The following is a 21,850-nucleotide window of genomic DNA, read 5'->3' as shown; positions in this document are numbered from 1 at the left end:
TGTTAGATTCAACTTGTATTCCCACTCATAAAAGCATTTAAAAACATTTGAAAGGTTAATTAAGGGGGTATGAACTCACTTTTTAACGTAGGGTTCGAGTGTGCGATCGACATGAGTGCTGAATGTCAACGGATGCTCTGAACACAAGCGGTCCCTATTAATCATATGGTGACATGTATATGAGTTAGAGTTAGGGTGTTTCATGACTAAACATGATGGGAAATCACCCTAAAGACTTGGATTCATTAGGATTAAGTGTCACACGTTAGCTAGTGATTCTTACAAGTTTAAGGCCAAATATGGGCACTAGAGTGAGCGTATGGCCATAAAAGTGAGTGTGCGGCTAGGGAATGCGGCCAGACTTGTGTGTGAGGCTCAACACTTGAGTGTGCAGCCGTACAGAGGGTGTGTGCGGCCGTACACAGGAGTGTGTGGCCGTACACTCCTTGTTTGAGTCCTATGTGTCGATTTTGAGGGGTTTCAAGTGTCAAACTAAGTCTTAGATCGATTATAGAGGCCATACTCTCACTTTGGAGGATGTTTTGCGTGTGTGCGGCCACCTGATGAAGGTGTGCGGCCGCACTCCTTCAAGGGGGTGAAGAACACGAAGAACACTATGAGTTTCAAGCTTAGATTCAAGTGTTTTACCTCTAAAACAAGCTGAAAAATGATGTTCTACACGTTTTGGAGGCCTTCTAAGTGTTCTTGGATGATGTTTCTAGAGAGAGAGAGAGAGAGTAGAGAGAGAAAAGGTGCAGCCAAAAGTGAATGGAAGGGGGATCCTCTACTATATATAGGGTCGGGTGTGAGGCTGTAGGCGGTTTGCGGTTGGGTGTGCGGCTGGCTGGCCGCACACTTTAGTGTGCGGCCGCACACACCTCTCTTGGTGTGTTTGGCTTGATTTTGTGATGCAACACCATTCCTAACCCTTCTTAAGGCCCATATCTAAGATATACTAAGCCTAAAGCACTCGTGCGGACCCAAACTGCTAAAAGATGATATATTCAAGTCAATTATGGGTATATAGATTGACTGTACAGTGTAAAAGTGTCGGGTTGTCACATCCTCCCCCCGTTAGAGGGAATTTCGTCCCGAAATTAGAGTTCAAGCAGCTATGTTAGTATAAATAACTATGTAAAAAGATGGAGATATTTAAGTTTCATTTGCTCCTCGCACTCCTAAGTGAACTCCGGTCCTCGTTTGGCGTTCCAGCGAACCTTTACTATAGGGATGTGGCTTTATTTCATTCGTTTGACCTCTCGATCCATAATCTCTACAGGTTCTTCCACGAAGTTGAGGCTCTCTTTGATCTCGATCTCGTCGAGTGGGATAACGAGAGTCTCGTCAGATAGGCACTTTTTCAAGTTCGAGATGTGGAAGGTAGGGTGTATGTTACTGAGTTCGTGGGGTAGCTTAAGTTTGTAAGCTACGGGGACGATTCTAGCGAGAATCTCGAAAGGCCCTATGTATCTTGGATTCTGCTTTCCACGCTTTCCAAAGCGTATCGTGCCCTTCCAGGGTGAACTTTCAAAAGGACTCGATCTCCCACCTAGAATTCCAAAGGTTTTCTTCGTTCGTCTGCGTAGCTTTTCTATCGATCCCTAGTGGCTTTTAATCGTTCGTGAATCTGTAGGATCTTCTCGTTCGTTTCTCGAATGATTTCCGGACCTATGAGAGTGATGTCAGGAAGTCGTCCTTTTGTTGACAGAGTGTCACCCACCTCAGCCCACCCAAAGGGGATCTGCACTTTCAGGCGTAGAGGGCTTCGAACGGAGCTGCCTTGATGCTTGTGTGATAACTGTTGTTGTAGGAAAACTCGACAAGGGGTAAGTGGGCATCCCATGCCTTACCAAAGTTGATCACACAAGCTCACAGCATATCTTCCAGATTTTGGATAGTCCTCTCACTTTGTCCGTCGGTCTGCGGATGGTAGGCTATAATTATGTCCAACCTCATTCCTAAAGTGCTTTGGAGTGATTTCCAGAATCTCAAAGTGAACCTACTATCCCTATTGAGATAATAGATATAGGAACACCACGCAGTCAAACTATCTCTTGGATGTAGAATCGTTTGAGTATTTCCATCTTGAAAGTTTTTTTGATTGGCAGGAAGTGGGCGGATTTCGTTAATCGATCGACAATTAACCAAATGGTATCGTACCCACTTGGGGATTTGGGTAATTTGGTAATGAAATCCATAGAAATCATCTCCTATTTCCACTTAGGTATCTCGGGCTGTTGGAGAAGGCCTGAGGGCTTCTGATATTCGACCTTCACCTTGGCACAAGTCAGACACTTGCCCACGAAGGCAGCGATCTCGGCTTTCATGTTTGGCCACCAATATAGCTTCTTGAGATCAAGGTACATCTTATCCGAACCTGGGTGAACGGAGTACTTGGTCTTGTGAGCTTCGTTCATGACAACCTCCCTGTAACCACCGAACTTTGGGTTCCAGATCCGGTCCATGAAACAATAAACTCCGTCTCCTCTGATCTCAATATTTTTATCCATTCCCCTCAATGTTTCGTTCAACACATTCTATGGTTTTAGGGCTTCCATCTGGGCTTCTCAGACTTGTGCAGATAAGTAAGAATGGATGGTCATTGTCAGTGATTTGACCCTTCGACCAGAATATTCTTTTTGACTTAGGGCTTCTGCTAATACATTGGCTTTACCAGGGTGATAACGAATTTCCAATTCATAATCATTGAGTAGCTCGACCCATCGCTGTTTTCTCATATTAAGCTCCTCCTGGTTGAGTATGTGTTGGAGGCTTTTGAGATCGGTGTATATCGTGCTCTTCATACCGTATAGGTAGTGCCTCTAGATCTTTAGGGCAAACACAATCGCTCCTAATTCGAGGCTGTGTGTGGTGTAGTTGACCTCATGTGGCTTTAGCTTTCTCGAGGCATAGGCGATGACCTTACCTCGTTGCATCTGGATACAACCGAGCCCCTGATTGGACGCATCGTAGTATACCACAAAATCTTTTGTCTCCTCGGGAAGGGATAGTATCGGTGTGATGCATAAGGCTCGTTTCAGGGTTTGGAATGCCTTCTCTTTTTTGTCTCCCCAGTCAAAGGCCACGCTTTTCTGGGTCAATGTTGTAAGGGGTTTCGCGATTCGAGAGAAGTTCTGAATGAACCTGCGGTAGTAGCCAGTGAGGCCTAGAAATTGGCGAATTTCCATAGGCGTCTTCGGTGCTGACCAATTCTCTATAGCCTTAATCTTGGATGGGTCCACGTGGATTCCTTCTTAACTAAATATGTGTCCTAAGAATTCAACTCTGCGGAACCAGAATTCGCACTTAGAGAACTTCACGTATAACTTCTCCGATCGTAGGGTTTCCAGGATTTGCCGTAGATGATCGCTATGCTCCTCCTTACTCCGAGAGTAGACAAGTATGTCATCAATGAAGACGATGAAGAATCAATCCAAGTAAGGACGGCACACCCTATTCATTAAATCCATGAATACCGCGGGCGCATTGGTCAGTCCGAACGGCATCACGATGAACTCGTAGTGTCCATAACGAGTTCGGAAGGCTGTTTTCGGGACATCCTCCTCAAGTACTCGTAACTGGTGATACCCGGACCTAATATCAATCTTGGAAAAGTAACTCACCCCTTGTGGTTGGTCGAATAGGTCGTCTATACGAGGAAGAGGGTAGCGATTTTTGACCGTCAGCTTGTTGAGTTCTCTGTAGTAGATGCACATACAGAACGATCTGTCCTTCTTCTTTACGAACAAGACTGGTGCTCCCCAGGGTGAGAAGCTTGGTCTTATGAAGCCCTTGCTGAGCAGCTCGTTAAGTTAACCGGACAGCTCTTGCATCTCAGCAGGCGCTAGACGATAGGGCGATTTGGCTACATGGGTAGCTCCTGGAATTAGGTCGATCTTGAACTCGACCTGACGTTGGGGAGGTAAGCCTAGCAGTTCCTCTGGAAAGACGTCGGGGAAGTCTCATACTACAGGGTAGCCTTTCAGGTCTTTTGCCTTCTGGCTTGTATCGACAACGTGTGCAAGGAATGCATTATATTCCTTACACAAGTACTTCTATGCTGGTATGCTCGAGATGATACGAACACTCTTACTGGGCTTGTCTCCGTAGATTAATAAGGTTTCGTTATTCGGTAGATTTAGACGGATTTCTTTTTCGAAACATCGGATGTCGGCATGATGGAGACTCAACCAGTTCATGCCCACGATGACATCAAAACTCTTGATCGATACTGGTATAAGGTCGATTGGGAACGAATGATTATCTAGCATGAGGGTACAACCTATGTAAATTTCGTTAGAGTTCTCTGTATTTCCGTTAGCCATTTCTACGACGAAGGTTTGTTCTAATGGTTGCGGGGATTCTTTATGTATGTGTTTAAAGTTATTGTTTACGAAACTTCTTTCTACTCCACTATCGAATAGGATACAAGCATAAGAGTCATCGAGAAGGAACGTACTCGTGACTATTGTGGGATCTGCTACTGCTTCATTGTGGCCAATAGCAAGTAGTCTCCCTGTTCCTCCCGCATTTCCATCTTTCGGACAGTTTTTCTTGAAATGCCCAACCTCTTCACAGCCGTAACAGGCCTGGCTTACTCTCGACCCGGGGACCTGAGAAATCGGTTTGGGTTGAGATTTGGAAAACCGGGCGGTATGACCCTTCCGGTCGCAATTAGTGCAGTGCAATTCACGGCAGGGGCCGTTAGGATGGAAGGGGCACTTTGGGCACTTGGGCAGGTTTCCAGCATAAGATTTTGCTGGTACAGGGGTAACAGGAGTAGTGGCGGCATGGACAGCCACAGTTTGTTGGTTCTTGGAGGAAGATTGAGTTGACTTGCCCTTCTTTCGGTCCCACCGCTTCCTTTTGTTGTCGGATGTCTTGATGGTGCAGTGGCAGTTGTTGTTGTTGTTGATGGAGTGGAATGAACTTCATGATCGATCAACCTGTGGACCAATTCCTTGGCGCTGTCAAAGGTTGTAGGGTGTGATGATATAACGTTCCCTCGATATGGGGGCACTAAACCCCAGATGTAACGTTCAATTTTCTTGCTTTCAGAAGGGATCATGTTAGGGCACATAGCTACCAGGTCACAGAACCTGGCCGTATAAGCCACTATGTCGGTCCCCTTCATTTTGAGATTCCAGAGTTCCTCCTCGAGTTTCTGGATTTCACCCCTAGGACAGTACTCCCTTCTCAGAAGGTCCTTCAGTGTGTCCCAGCCTATGGCGTTGGCTGTCACTAAAGCACTTGTGCAGACCCAAAATTCTGCTAAAAGATGCTATATTCAAGTGAATTATGGGTATATGGATTGATTGTACAGAGTAAAAGTGTCAGGTTGTCACAATTTCTTTGAAGTTTTTGAGCAACAAATTCCTCAGTTGGCTTATGACAACTAGCCCTTGGTTTCCCTTTTCTAAGGAGAGTATCAATTTGTTCGGATGACGTATCAGTGTGAGAATTTTTTGGTTCCAATTGGACTGCCTTTCTCATAGCTTGAGTTGACGTTGTTCAGAGGTTCATCCAAATTTCTCACCTTTGTTTTCTAAGAGGTCATCTCAGAAAGACCTTTGGTTTCATCTGCATTGTCAATGAGAGCAGACAAAAAGTATTCGTCACACCCATTAGCATTATCTTCTTTTACGTGGGACAATAGATGAAAGGTATTATTTTTTTCAGTCCAAAAGTTGCAAAAACTTTATTCGGAACAATTTGAACATTCGGAAAAACTGTTGCCTTTTCTTTTCAAACCATTAAACCTCTATTTTCAGAAATACAAACATACTCGACTAAATTTTCAGAAATTAATTTTTTCTTAGGTTCAGTTTAACTTTTAACAAATTCAGAGCAATCAATCTCATCCTCCACACAAATCTCACTCATGTCACTTTCATCATCAAATTCAGATACATTTTCAAGATCAAGAGTAATTTCTAACTCAACTTAGTGCAGTCCAATTCTGTACAGTTTCAGATTTAATTTTCGCTTTATCTTTTTCATTCTAAATGTAACGCTCTAAAAATTCCAACCAATTTAAACTTTTCAAAAACAACCCAGTTTCATTAAGTTATTAGGAAAAGGTTTTCAATACAATTATTATCAGAGTCTTCCCAGAACCATATCATAAAAACATAATCATGAGGAGCGGTACAATCATGCCTTTGCCTTGCCACGGTCTCCTAAAGTACTTGAAACATTTAAACCACAACTGTAAGCCCGAAAGCTTAGTGAGATACCCCCAAAATACCAACCACATATACCATACACATAACAAGCCATATCATAACAGAACATAGAACAAACATGCACTTCGAGTCTACTGTGCCTTCAGTCCACCTGGTCCACCTTCCGAGTCTAGCCATATACATCGAGTCTGCAGTGTGGTTGGTCCGCCCGCATCGGGCCTTCAACCCACCTGGACCACTCTCTGAGTCAACAGTATGACTGGTCCCCCCGCACCGGGCCTTCATTCGGCCCGGTCCACTCTCCAAGCCTCGGCACGTCTGGTCCGCTCTCGTGGGGCCTACAGCCTATCCGGACCGCTCACTGGGCCTTCGGAATATCCGGTCTGCCCTGGGTATGTTGGCCTACAGCACAAAGCAGGACCCGCGTCAACCCAACCCTAGTCAACCAACCATGTGCACAAAAACATATAATCATATAACAATTAATCACCAATCAACCGATCTAGCAGATCACATAACATGACATCATCCTAACCAGAATACCGACCTAACCGGTCACTAGAATATACCATCCTAACTACCAGGATGCAAACATAGCAAAGAAATAACATAACAACGATACCTGGATTACAATCCGATAAAGGGTCGGCCTTGGTGCCTTAGACCCTATCGATATAGTGAGGATAACTCACCTGGCAACTGCCAAAACTCTGAACTGAAAAGCAGACACCCGAATCACCGACTCACCGAAAATCCCGAACTAGCCAACATAGCAGAAATAACCATTAGATAAATCACAATATCCTTCCAAGGGTAAATTGACCAATTTACCCTTAACTCAATCTGTTCCTTGACTAAGGCCCACAACACTCCATCAAGTCCATTATCCTCTTATTGGGCCAAGGCCTAAAGTCAAATTCTCATACAAAGCCCAATATTGGCCCAATTTACTAAATTGGGCCCACCTCTACAAACGGCCCTAGATCCAAGGTCCATAATAATTATTCGGCCCAAAATACTCCATCCATACTAGTCAGTCAAGGACCAAGCTTATTAGTCCATAAACAGCCCAATCAAATAAAGCCCAAAAATCATGATCCATACAGACGGATTACGCGGGGCATACTTCAACGTACGCTAAGGGTACAGGCAGAATGGTGAGTACGCGGTGCGTACATCAGTTTACGCGGGGCGTAAACTCGCTGAACTCAAAGTCCCCATAAGTCCATAATGGCTTAAGCTCTTAAGCCCACACTTCAGATCTATCGACCAAACATGCCTAGGATCCATAAAGTCTCAAACTTTATCACTTGGGACGTCCAAAAAAGCTCTTAATCCAAGGTATTAATCCATTAAGACCTATCTATATCACATATGAGACAACCAAAGCCCTTGGGACCTCATTTTTCTTACCCAAGACCTCTCCTAAGGTCTAAAAGGACAGCTAATCTTAGCCAACTCGAATCATGCATCAAGATGAGGTTTTTGGGACAAGAATGGTGTCAAAACTTCACAACACATAGATCTACACAATATGATTGTCAAGCTAGAGACTTTTTACCTCAAAAGGGCTCTAGAAGATGATCCCTTTCCAGATCTACGAGCTTCATCCACCCCACTCCTTCTTTGACAACTTCCTCTTTCTTCTCCTTGGCTCTCTTTTGCCAAAACAAGCTTTCTAAGGTCAAACACACCTAACAAAGGAGGTGGAACGGCTATCTAGGGCTTCTAAGGAGGAGAGGGTGTTTATGGAGGCTAGGGTGAGAACCAATATGTTCCTTATATAGTTGTTGGCCCTAAATTTAGTGGTTTGAGACCCTGAGCGTATGCTGGGTGCACACCTTGTACACTGGGTGTACTCCATGAACATCCACATCCAATTTCCCTCATTATGTTGGGCGTAACCCAGCTTACGCTAGGCGTACCCACGTGTGTCCCAGCATGCTTGCATGGTCTTCCATGCAAATTGTTTCTATAAGGGCCATTATTGCCAAATCTTCAAAGTGTCATAACTCCTTCATTCTAGACCCGATTCTGATGAACTTTATATCCACGGAAAGGTGGCGAGAAGATCTTCACTTCTAGCAGCACATCCCGATCCGAAACCTTCCCTAATAGTAACCCATCGCTCATGAAAGACCGAAACGCCCTTACTCTTGATCTCGGGAACCCATGAATAGATATTTTAAGAATGGGGTGTTACACTAAATTTGCTTTAGCATATCTTTATGTTCTTTGTACTTAATATAAGCTTCAATTTTGTCCAGTCCAATTCTGTAAGAATCAGAGACTTTGTCAAAAGACACGATGGATTCGCATTTGTAGCAATCTGCATCGATTTCGTCCTCTTTCAATTAAATCATTTTATGGATATTCATGCCTATTTCGTAGTCAAGATGTAGCTGAGTGATATTAAAATAAAGACGTTTAGCATTCAAACATAAAATGTTTCATTATTTCGAAAGCACCAAATTGCCTCGTTGTAAATAAATCACATCAACCCTAGACCTAAACAATTCCAATTCCAACTCCAACTTCTCAATCCATCTGCGTCTATCTTCACTTTTGTTCGTTTCCCTGTTAATTTGATCAGTTAAGTTAGAATTACTTAAATGAGTTCTTTTTATGATATCAATTAAACTGGAGACAATATATTTTAAATTATCTAATTCGGTTTCATATCATGAGACAGGAATATTAAGATATTCGAGAATTGAATGTACCTTGCTAATTACTTTCTCACATTTGCTTATAAGCTCAAAGACAGGTTTCACAGCGATGCATTTGTTTATAGCATTTCCACCATTAGTGGCGTATCCTCTTTGCTTCAAAATGTCATTACAAACCATCATGCATTTTCAGTCATACCTGGGGGCCTCATCCTTCGCAACGAAGCACTCACCATGTGTGGGTCTGCGAACCTCTTCTTCCTCTGAATCAATCAACCACACTTCAATTCTTCGGAACTCGTCATCACCTTCCTAAACAATCAAGGAAGGCCTAGCATTTTCATCACTTTTCTTCTTTCTAAGCTCTTCTATCCACCAAAGATAGTAACATTCATCTTCTTCATCGTCTTTCTTCTCATTCATTCTTCTCAACATGCACTCCTTAGCCAGATGATTTTTTCCATGACAATAGTTGAAATCATAGCCGGAGTCTCCCATTAGCTTTTTCTCTTTCTTCCCCTCATCCTTGTGAGAGTTGTTGAGGTTCTCATCCTTTGGCTTTTCAAAACTGTAATTCCCCTACCAGTTTCTGTTTTTGATAAGTCCAAAATTCTTTTTGGCGAATTTTTTCGGATTTGACACCATTAAGGCATATGCCTCTTTTGAGAGTTCGTAATCTGAGAGTTCAGACTCCAAATCTTTTCTGCAATCTTTTTTCCCTTCGCAAATAGGGCCAATGAACCCATACCAGAAACAAACTTTCCTTCCTTTGATACCTCATCATCGTGGGACCTAAGTATTCCCACTAGCTGCGCTAAAGAATAGTTTTTGAATTGTTCATGGGCTTTAGCAGTAGAAACAACGGCCTTCCACTCAGGCCATAAACCATTTATGAAGGTAGCCTTTTGCTCGATCTTTTCACGGCTAATATTATGCTTAATCATCCTGCTTAAAATATGGTTAAAGCGATTGAAAGTCTGATCAAGCTGTGCATCATACTTCTGAGCGGAAGCACCAAACTCGGAAAGAAGCAATGTTTGAACGGAATGTTCCAGATAAGCATCACTATAATAAATCTAATTTATTTTTTCCTATATCTCCTTCGTAGTTTCACAAGAACTAACCAAACGAAACATGTCTGGTGGAAGAGAAAATATGATTATTGTCATAGCCTTGATATTACTCACAAGCTTGTTCTTTTCACCTTGAGGAACATTTGTAACCTCAAGAAGAAGAGAGTCGTAATCGTATTGAGTTTTAATGACCTTCCTTGTGGCTGTATAAGATAGCGTATGCTTGGTCATTGCTTCCCATATTAACGAACCGTGTTCTTCAAGACCTAGCATGTAGTCTTCAAAGTGTAATGCCCATACTTCGTAATCTTGTGGAAATAGAATGGGGATTCTCGTTGTAGGACCAATACTGTTGGATAGGTTGAAGGAAAAAGTATGAGGATATTCTGAATGCATGTTGTTGATTCATCAAAACCAATAAAGAATCAGATGTGTAAAACTATGATCGAGTTCAGGGAAAAATAAGGATCAAGATCCAACGTCTACAATCGATGAAAACGATGAAGATGGAAAGAACATATCCAATAAAAGCGGAAAACCATAATAACACTCCACAGAAGAATTGCGTATGGTTTACACAATCACATGCTCTGATACCAATTGTTGAACAATTAAGAGTTGATCGATAGATTCAGAACAGAAAATAGGAATCAAACACAGGAATAATGATCGAAGATGTGCTTAAGGATTAAAATCAACGCCTTAGAAGAGCTCGATGAAGAACTTCTCTGCAAAGGCACAGTAGGGCAAATACAATCGATTAACCCTAAAACATTACATGCATGCAATATTTTTAGCCTAACCCTAGCACCATAATGACGGGTGGACAGGCCTAGTCCGTTTAATAAAGGCAAATGACATACAAAGTAAATTTGACACAACACAATAAATACCCCAACAATTTTGTTGCAATGTGTAAGGAGACAAAAAAATATGAGATATGTGTTGGGTTTTTATTCAAAAATTAGTTTCAAAAACATAAGATTTAGCTAATAAACGACTTATAAATTTTAAATAATATAAACATGTTAAACCTACAATTGATCATCTTGTAACTTGTAAAAAGATTAAACACCAACCAAAGAAAGAATGAATAAATTACAACCTTTTTATTTCTTTGGATCCTCTTGGGAAGCTTGAAAGTTGATGAAGAAAGATGAACTTTAGTGACACCAAAAAGTTCTCAACTTGATTTAAGATGCTAGTCTTGTAAACAAACTCTTAATCTCTTAACCTTGAAGTTCATAACCAATATGAAATTCAAGAGAGCAAAAGCAAGAGAGTTAATCTTCCAAATATGAACAAAATTGAGAGAGAACCATGCATATCATATTTTTTCTAACTAGAGAACGAAAAGGGATGAAAGCCTTCTTAAAAGCCCATCTATTACACACAAGTCCTTAACTAGTTAAGCACGGATGCCCCTAAAGCTAGTTTGTCTCCCATACCTTTAAGACAAGCCATGCTTTTGATTAAACTAATCAAAAGCCCGTGCCTTCCTTTTTCTTTCATAGTTTCAAAAATAAGAAAGCAAAAGAATGCAAAGCTTTTCTATTTAATAAACCAAGTTTATAAAATATAAACTTTAACTTTTTTGTAAAAGACACAAGAATTCATCTAGTCCAAAATGTTGTACATGACTTATTAGTTCATACCATATGAATTATGTAATCTTACTTGCTAATGAAAATTGCCTTCCACTCAGGCCATAAACCATTTATGAATGTACCCTTTTGCTCGATCTTTTCACGCCTAAGATTATGCTTAAGCATCCTGCTTAAAATATGGTTAAAGCAATTGAAAGTCAGATCAAGCTTTTCATCAAACTTCTTTGCGAAAGCATCAAACTCAGAAAGAAGCAACGTTTGAACGGAATATTCTAGATAAGCACAACAATAATAAATCTCTTTCACTACAAGAAAAAAGCCTGTTAATGACGCGCAAACAATGACACTCGCTAATAGACGACGCGCATTTGTAAGTGCCCTAAAAGATAATGTCTGTTTTGCAAAATTTGAAGGATAGAGGGCACGCATTTGTGCGCGCCTTAAATTTAGAGTCAGAAAAGAAAAAAAAATGTGGAGGGCGCCTTTCATAAACTATGTGTCATGTAAATGTGTCTCTTTATAATTTTTAAGTGAAACACACGTTTTAGGCGGGAAATGGAATCGACGAAAATTACCCCCGCCTATTGAATCCCAAAAATTAATCCCCCCGCCTGTTCTACTTAGCAAGAAAAAGCCCTAGGTCCTTCATCTTCATCTTCAGTATCATCACTCATCTCGTTCATCGGATCTCTACTCGATCTCCTTCTTATCAGTATCATCAAACATCTCGTTCACCGCCTCCGCCCTCTCTCTCTCTCTCTATCTCTCTCTCTCTCTCTTCCATTAACCACAACAAATGCTTTTTCGAACACAGCTCAGGGAAAACCTGATTCTCCAGGTTTTAGCAACAAATTTGTGGACATCCATATATATAATGTGATTTCAAAGTCATCTTATAAAATCAACATTCCCTTAATTTCAATTTGATGCAGGTAATACACGACCAAGTACAAGTCTCTCTCTCTCTATCTCTCTCTCTATCCCCTACTGGTCAACAACAACCTAGGCACTCACCACCCCTCGTCTTCTCTCTGGTTCACCATCGCCACCAATAAAGCCCCATTATACCACAAGATTAAAGAACGAAACATTGGGTTTGTGTTTTTGAATCCTAGGTACAACATTTGTTGAGGTTATTTTTCTTAGTCTGCTAATTTAGTATTTTTTTGGTGATGCGAAGAAGGGTGACACCGGTCCGCTGAATCACCCCTTTGACTTCTTACACCTGGGTAAAACAATTATAGATTTAAGGTATTTTTGTTTTTTTGTTTCGAAGTGCTTCTCGATGCCTACAACCCTCAGCCCATCCATTTTCTTCTGTCTTTTGAAATCATATCTATTTTAGAACTCAATTTTAGATTTTTTAGGTCTTTAATATTGATCCTTTTGGTTTTACAATCGTTCTTCTACCTCTTCTGCCCTACTTCGTCACTGTGATGCTGCTTCAGCTTCATTCAATAATTCTGGAAATTAGGGGACAAAGAAAATGGTATTGCCTGGCTTTGTTTATGGTGGTTCCATAGGTGGACCTCCCCCCATCCCCATGCCAACTTATCAGAACAGAGAATAGCAGCAGGGGACTTCTGAGAGGTCGGTGATTCAAACTACTCTTGACCTTGAAGCATATCTAAATTATGGTTTGTATATTCTTGCTTTTGAATGCATACTCTGCTTAGGATCTTGAAGGAATCGTTCTATGCTTTCCTATTTTATATCTACAAATATTACCATATTCTTCTTTATGATTGAATTTATTGACATTTAGAAAATTTGGATTTTTTTTAGGTCAAAAAGACTAGTTTGAGTCCAGAGCCCGAGTCTCTTTGTTATGAGGATGGAGAGTTAGAGCTGGTAGAAGCATCTGATAATCTTGAAGACTATATGTGTTTTTTCAATCCTATTATCAACAGTTGTTATTGATTCTAATGGCACTCATGCTTGTTACTAGGTTGTTTTAGGTTTATGGAGAGACGTGAGCAAATATTCAGAGGTTCCTGTGGCTGATGATGATGGCACTCATGCTTGTTATTGGGTTTCCTCTAGCCAAAGGTGAACATCCAATCTGACAATCTTAATTGCTTATCCAATCTAACAATCTTCTTCTAGAATTAATGTGTGATGTCCATTTAATCGTGCTTTTGCAACTGTTCGTAACATTAAATTAGTTTTGACTTCTGAGCATTTGGGTAAAAGTGATTGATCATGTTGTTTTTGATTACTTAGCTACAAAACAATCAGATTTTTATATTTCAAAAAACAGCAAGAAACTGTAATATCACTACTGGAAAAATGCTAATCTAATATAGGGATAGAATATGGTTACTAGGTATCTCGTACTAGAAAATGTGAGTTTGAAATCTAATACGGCTAAAAACTTAATTAAATACGGCTAAGTTGAATCAAGTACAGAGATTATTTATCATTTGAAAATCCATCCATTCTATTACAGATCACCATTGCATTCAAGTACGACTATTTTAAATCAAGTACGACAACTTACAATTGACATCCTCTCTTACTTAAAAGGATTACTTTTGTTTTTTCAGACATCTTAAAAGAAAATGTTAGTGGCTTAAAATGCAATTTTTATGGCTGCACTTTCAGTTCCTCCATATGATCACCTGAAAACCGCTTCTCATTTCGAAATTGAGCATGACAAAGAACGCAATCTGAGAATGTATAATCTTATTTGCTTTAATGTCGATGCAATGCTCCAGACAAGAGAAGTGGTATTACACAAAACCTTTCAAGGGTAACATGGTTTTTGTCATCTTGTTACATGCTTCTTGATGAATTTTTCCTCATTATATTTTCTGAATTTGCAGAGCTTGATGAATCGATGTTAGATGCTCTTGGAATCCTTACATAATGACTTCTCTCTTAACTAATTCATCAAGATCTAAGCATGACTTCTCTCTTAACTAATGGTTTTGAAATGGAAACCCATAAACCTCAGTGTAGAATGCATGTAATCGGATCATAACCTGTTTATGTGTTCTATTTAGATGTTCTTACATTAGTAACACAATTCATTGATTTATATTTCTTCTTTTATGATGTACAATTTACCCAACTATCAGAACTCTTATATCTATACCGAAGTTCTTTGTGACCATAGGAGTCCATTTGGGCACTTTTCTTGAACTCAAGGAGCATTCAACTTTTAGGATGTTGTTTGTTAGTCGGTTTGATTTCTTCACTTTCTTTTGGCTTTATTTTCATCTTTATAACAAGCTTTGGTTGTTTATCTTACAGTTTAGAAGAGGCCTAATATCAGTTGCTGAGTTTCAGAAGTTCACAAAATCCCTAAACATACACATGATTGAAGTTAGCCCAGCATTAAAGAAGATCCAAAAGCTTACTTTAATATGACTGAAGTACTTATATACTTCCTGGGTTGATTCATGGGCCATGTGGGGTTGTTCCTCCATTTGTTGTTGGTGATCCCAACAATCTTGATGCCATGGCCCTCTTAGCTTCAAACAAAGGCAAACCCATGGAAGCCATTGTAGAACAAGTTCGTGATGGAAGTTCACTTCTTGTTTATCTGCTTCCAGAGTTTCAGTTTGTCCAAGTATTTGTTGCTAGAATCCAGGTACCACATGCATCCTTTTCTGCAAACATTTTTTATCTGATAAATATCTATTTAAGAATATATATGTATTTAATTAAAGTTTATTTTATAAAATTACATATTTTCATTATTAATCAATTTAATTATATATTTAATTCTAATTTATCTAATTGTTTACTAGGCACCATCAATGGGGAGAAGCACAACATAAGAACCTACAATACCAATTGAGGTCCCATCCGAAAAGAAAAATGGAGAAAATAATAATTCAGATTCACGTGGACCCTTAAGATCAGCCAAAAGAATCTCAGCCTCATCAAGCTTCAATGAAGTGTCCCCTGATCCTTTTGGGAGGGAAGCTAAACATTTTACCGAGATCCGTGTTCTAAACAGAGATGTGAGTAATATCTTATATTCTCTATTTCCTGCAATTTCCCCTTATTAAGATGACATAAAATACATTGGATTTCATTATTTCTATGTTTATTATAGAACAGGTCCGGATTGTTCTGGAGGGCGTTGACAAGTTTAGCAATCTGATTGGTTCTGTATATTAGTCTGATGGAGAATCAACAAAGGATCTGGCAATGGAGCTTATTGAAAACGTATCGTATGTTTTTTTAAAATGACAACCATAAGCAGTGAATTTGAAGAAGAAGGGATGTGGAATTTTTGTATTTTCCCTGAATTTGGTTTTAGGTGCGCACATTGAGAGAAAAGTATCTGAAGCTTGATATAGAGGTTAGTGTTTGTGTTTCAAACCTGTTGATCTGATCTGTTAGAATAGAATGCAACCTTTCCGGTTCCAATACCCTTCTGCTTACTTCTCGAGCCTGAGCCAGGGTAGCAACCTTTCCAGTTCCAATAGCCCAAACATTATCCCAGTTTTTTATCTTATCTACAAATTAAAAAAAAAAATCATGAAAATGATAGATGTTTGTTACTTTCACATTGTAAAAAAACGATTAAACAATTTAAAAATGAAAAATAAAACATATATTCATTTCAAAATCACCTGCAATTGCCTTAGTTTGTGCAGCAACAGCTTTCTTAGTTGTTCCAGCTTCCCGCTCTTGAAGAGTCTCCCCAATACAAGCAATCACCTTCAAACATTGAGAAAGCACATATGCAACTTTGTCTCCAACAAACTGATCAAAAAAGTAATTTGGAAAAGGTAAAGATAAATCATAATCCTATTAACGTCTTCATTATCAGATGGGGAAAAAATCTAAGATTTATAACTGAAACTTCTCACTTGTATATTCAGGTGCAATCTTGCAAGTTTGTACCGTTAGTATACCAAATTGCTTCAAGGTTGGGTAGCTAAAAAGATAGCCAGGGACCTAATACTCTTCAGGATTGTTCTGAATTATTATGACCATTTTCCCCTCATAGAAATTTTGACATCAACATACATGGGCACATTTCTTTTAGTGTAGATTTTGTCGAAGAGAAATCACACCAAAGAAGATAAGTATCTCCTATTGTTTGTATATATACACTTTTTCTTGTTTAAAAACTTAGAAACTATATAGTTGTGAAAATTGAAGGTTCACACACCGTTTATGTAGGCAACCTTAGCCCTGAGGAAGCACTTTTTCTACAAATGTTGCTTAAGGTAGTGGAGGGCCTTTATGTAATGTGATGGATCAACCTCTTTTAAAGTTTCATATATATCTAGTTTTATTCTTCTGACATGCTTTTTGTATTTGGTTTAACAGCTGAGGATCATAATCAAACCCAAGCCTTGTGTTGGTGTAGGGCCTCTATGTAATACACAACAGGTTTCCATGATGGCATGAAAGTGGTATTAAGTATTTGCATTCTTATTATATTATACCCCTCACATTTTCCGAAATTACCCCTTCCTCTACAATGTTTTTTTTTTGTTTCTGTGTATTTTGTGCATCAGGTAAAGTTGATGGAAGAAAGGAATATGAAGCTACTTGATTTAAATCTTGCAGCATTATCAGCAAGATGTAGTAAAGACTTGGAGCATTAGTCTTAAAGAATTATGAAGGACAAGATGCAACTTTAGTTAGTTGGAATTTGATCTACATAGTAGATTAGATGCAAATTTATATATTGCAAGAAATAGAATTGTATGACATTAAATTTATGCAATGGATTCTATTTTTTGTATATGATATTTTATTTTCTATTATGAAACATTAAATACAAATTTAATTTGAAAATAAGTAAATCTATAAATAATATTTTTTCTAAACATTTAAAGTTATGATACGCAAAAATGTGTGTCATCTTCATTTATGACATGGCCTTTCTTGATACGTATTGCATGTCATTAACACGTGCTTCGTAAGGTTACGACACGCGAATACGTGTCGTCTTCCTTTATAAAAGGGCCTTCCTTGATACGCATTGCGAGTCGTAAACACGCGTTGTAAATGTGCGTCATCTATAGACGACACGCAAAAGCGCGTCGTCTCTCTTTATGACACGGCCTTCCTTGACACGCATTTGCACGTCGTCTGAGCCTTTTACGATGCGCAATGAGCGTCGTAAAAGGCTGTTTTTTTAGTAGGTTTTTACTCTGTCCTATATCTCCTCCGTAGTTTCACAAGAATTTACCAAATGAAACGTTTCTGGTGGAAGAGAAAATATGATTATCCTCATAGCCTTGACATTGCTTAAAATCTTGTTCTTTTCATCTTGAGGAACATTTGTAACCTCAATAAGAAGAGAGTCGTAATCGTCTTGAGTTTTAATGACCTTCCTTGTGGCAGTATGAGATAACATATGCTTGGTAATTGCTTCCCATATTAAAGAACCGTGTTCTTCAAGACCTAGCATGTAGTCTTCAAAGTGTACTGCCCATACTTCGTAATCTTGTGGAAATAGAATGGGGATTTTGGTTGTGGAACCAATACTGTTGGATAGGTTGAAGGAAAGAGTACGAGGATATTCTGAATGCATGTTGTTGATTCTTTAAAACCTATAAAGAATCAGATGTGTAAAACTATCATTGAGTTCAGGGAAAAATAAGGATCAAGATCCAACGTCTACAATCGATGAGAATGTTGAAGATGGAAAGAACATATCCAAAAAAATCTGAAAACCATAATAACACTCGACAAAAGAATTCATATGGTTTACACAATCCCATGCTCTGATACCAATTGTTGAACAAATAAGAGTTGATCGATAGATTCAGAACAGAAAATAGAATCAAACACAGGAATAATGATCTAAGATGTTCTTAATGATTAAAATCAATTCCTTAGAAGAGCTCGATGAAGAACTTCTCTGTAAATGCACAGTACGGCAAATACAATCGATTAACCCTAAAACATTACATGCGTGCAATATTTGTAGCCTAACCCTAGCATCATAATGACGGATGGACAGGCCCAATCCATTTAATAAAGGCTAATGACACACAAAGTAAATTTGACACAACACAATAAATACCCTAACAATTTTATTGCAATGTGTAAGGAGACAAAAAAATATGAGATATGTGTTGGGTTTTTATTCAAAAAATAGTTTCAAAAACATAAGATTTAGCTAACAAAATACTTATAAATTTTCAATAATATAAACATGTTAAACCTACCTGTCACACCCCAAAACCAAGAACGTCGGAAACGTTCTGGGGCAGAGGACGTAATGTACAGTATCATAACAATGCAAAGTAGTAAATAAGCAACAACATCATCTATGCATTAATAGTATAATTTCATACAAGTGTGTTAATTAATAGTAATAAGACACCAAAAATGAATAATCAAAATAAAAGACAAGTCTTGAAGATGCTCCATCTTGTCAAAAACCTGATCATCGGTACCTGTCTACTGGTGACCTAAGAATACAAGTTATTTTGAAACCGTAGATCAGCATTTAAGTTGGTGAGTTCATAAGCATTTAGTGTCAATGTTTGTATAAGTTTGATGAAAATGTTTGTAATTGATCAATGTAAATGTTTGTATACAATTGAAAACTCCTATAAAATCCTATATTTTCTACTAGTATAAAAAGTAGTCATCTAGCAAGACCCGACTGTATTGTATGTTTGTTCCTTTGTAAAAGTGAATGCTTTTCCCAAGTATGACTATCATTACCAAAATATAGTTTTATATTACCCTTTATGTGAGAAGATCACAATTTGAATATAGTGGGAAAAATGTATATGTGTACTATAGTATTATTTGTATTAATCACTGAAGTAATAACTACAATAAAACCAATGATTTAATTAAGGCAAAATGTGATATGATTATTACCATACTAATCTGACTATAACACGACGATGAAAGATGTCGGAAGAAATGACATTTGGCACCCGTAGACTTGCAAGTCTCACTGTAGCGAACATCAAAGGTGTAGGATAGTCAATCAAGTATAGATCTGTATGCAAACAAACGCTTTCCCTCCAGGATATTTTGGTTACAAAACGTGACATAACGAAATGGTCGATGTGTCATGAAGTAGTATCTCACATTATGTTATCTCTAAATCTTGTTATCATATACTTGTTATAGTAATAGTATTCTATGTACAATATTCTCTGTATAGTATCCTTTGTATAGTATTCTCTGTTATAGTATTCTCTGTCTAGTGTTCTCTGTTATAGTAGTCTCTGTTATAGTATTTATATATTATAGTATTCTCCTAAACTATACCAATTATAGTTTACTAGTAAGTTATGTGTATGAATAGATGAATGTATACTTTTTCTACCCAAAGGTATTGAACTGATTGAATAGAACTTTTATTTCTACATATGTATACATAATATATATTTAATATTTAGACGACCTTTGGACAACTGGCCGATATCCTAAGTCCACATCCAAACAAGGAAAAGGAAATAAAGCAAGCTAGCAGTCCTAAGTCCTTTAAACATTATGTATATAACTATACATATATATACATGCTTTTGACAATATATATAAGTTAAAAACAGGTTTTGTAATACATTTAAGAGTTTTGAACAATAAATAAATAATGACTTGATGTCAGTTTATAAAACGATTTAAAAGTAGTTTGTTTTGAAACACAGTTTAAAGCATATGAAATCCTTGTTTGAAACATTGTTATAAATCACATGTGATTGATTATATAACTAGCATGTTTTTACTTGTATTCACCCCATAAAAGCATTTAAAATCATTTAAAAGATAAGTTTAAGGGGTATGAACTCACCTGAAATGAGTGATGCGAATGTAAGATCGGAAAAAGGATGCTAAGTGTCAAGTGAAGACTTAAGCACACACGGATCCTATTTAGCATATAAAGACACATATATGCATGCAATTAGTGTTTATACAACTAATTAAGAAGGGTAACACTCTCATAGACTAGAAAACACTCTTATGGAAATGTTACTATAACAAATGATTACATAAAATGAGTGTATGGTTACCAAAAGGAGCTTTTGGTCTAAGTCGTATGTTCCTGGGAGCTTTCGGTCCTAATGGTTCTCGGTTTTTAGGGTTTTCGATCCTAAAGGTTAAGACCGAAAACTCATAATATTTGGTGCATAAGGTGATTTTCAAGGGCTTTCATGTATGTATAGGGGTTCTAAGTTTCATCCAAAGCTTTATGTGAGTTTAAGGTCTTAAAGGCACCTTTCTGTAGGGTTTTCGGTCAAGGGAGATGCACTTGACCGAAAACACCTATTGTTCTTCAGAAGTGGATGTTTTCAAGGCCCTAAATCAAGTATCCTTAGTAGATAACAAGTATATGAGATAGATACTTACAATATGGAAGCAAAGAAGGGTGTTTTCGGCCCAAAACACTAGTGTGTGTTCTTGGTGTTCTTGAAGATCTAACCCAAAAGAGATGATTTCATGGATGAAATCAAAGGGTTATACTAGATAAAGCTTTGTAACAACAAACCAAATGGAAATAATTCTTACAATTTTGAAGATCAAAGTGAAGAACTCGATCATACTTGAGAGAGAGTGGATGTTTCTAGCTTTGAAAAGGAAAGAATGATCCAAATGATCATGAAATATATATGTAGGATAGGGTTTTTGGTTACCTTGACCGAAAACTCTAAGGTTTTGACTGAAAACTTCTTTTGAGGAGGTTTATCCTTGGCCTAGGTGGTTTGGAACTTCAACTGATTCAGCTAAACACTGATCCCTTTGATGTACTAGGTTTAGAACACTCGAATAGACTCCAAACTATGCTAAAAGATTGCAAAAAAAATAAGTCTAACCTTGATTGAATTGATTACTATATATGATTAAAAATTTTGGGTTGTAACACTACCAATGATCATCTTGTAAGTTGTAAAAAGATTGAACACTAACCAAAGAAAGAATGAATAAATTACAACCTTTTTATTTCTTTGGATCCTCTTGGGTAGCTTGGACGTTGATGAAGAAAGATGAACTTTAGAGACTCCAAAAAGTTGTCAACTTGATTTAAGATGCTAGTCTTGTAAAAAAATTCTTAATCTCTTAAGCTTGAAGGTTATAACCAATATGAAATTAAAGAGAGCAAAAGCAAGAGAGTTAATCTTCCAAAGATGAGCAAAATTGAGAGAGAACCATGTATATCATGTTTTTTCTAACTAGATAACAAAAAGGGATGAAAGCCTTTCTTAAAAGCACATCTATTACACACAAGTCCTTAACTAGTTAAGCACGTATGTGCTTAAAGCTAGTTTGTCTCCCATACCTTTAAGACAAGCCATGCTTTCGATTAAACTAATCAAAAGCCCATGCCTTCCTTCTTTTTTCATAGTTTCAAAAATAAGAGAGCAAAAGAA

This window comes from Lactuca sativa, chromosome 3 (assembly GCF_002870075.4).
Source record: "Lactuca sativa cultivar Salinas chromosome 3, Lsat_Salinas_v11, whole genome shotgun sequence".
In the NCBI taxonomy this organism is placed as follows: Eukaryota; Viridiplantae; Streptophyta; class Magnoliopsida; order Asterales; family Asteraceae; genus Lactuca; species Lactuca sativa.
The sequence above is the reverse complement of the archived record's forward strand: the minus strand, read 5'-3'. Positions refer to the sequence as shown.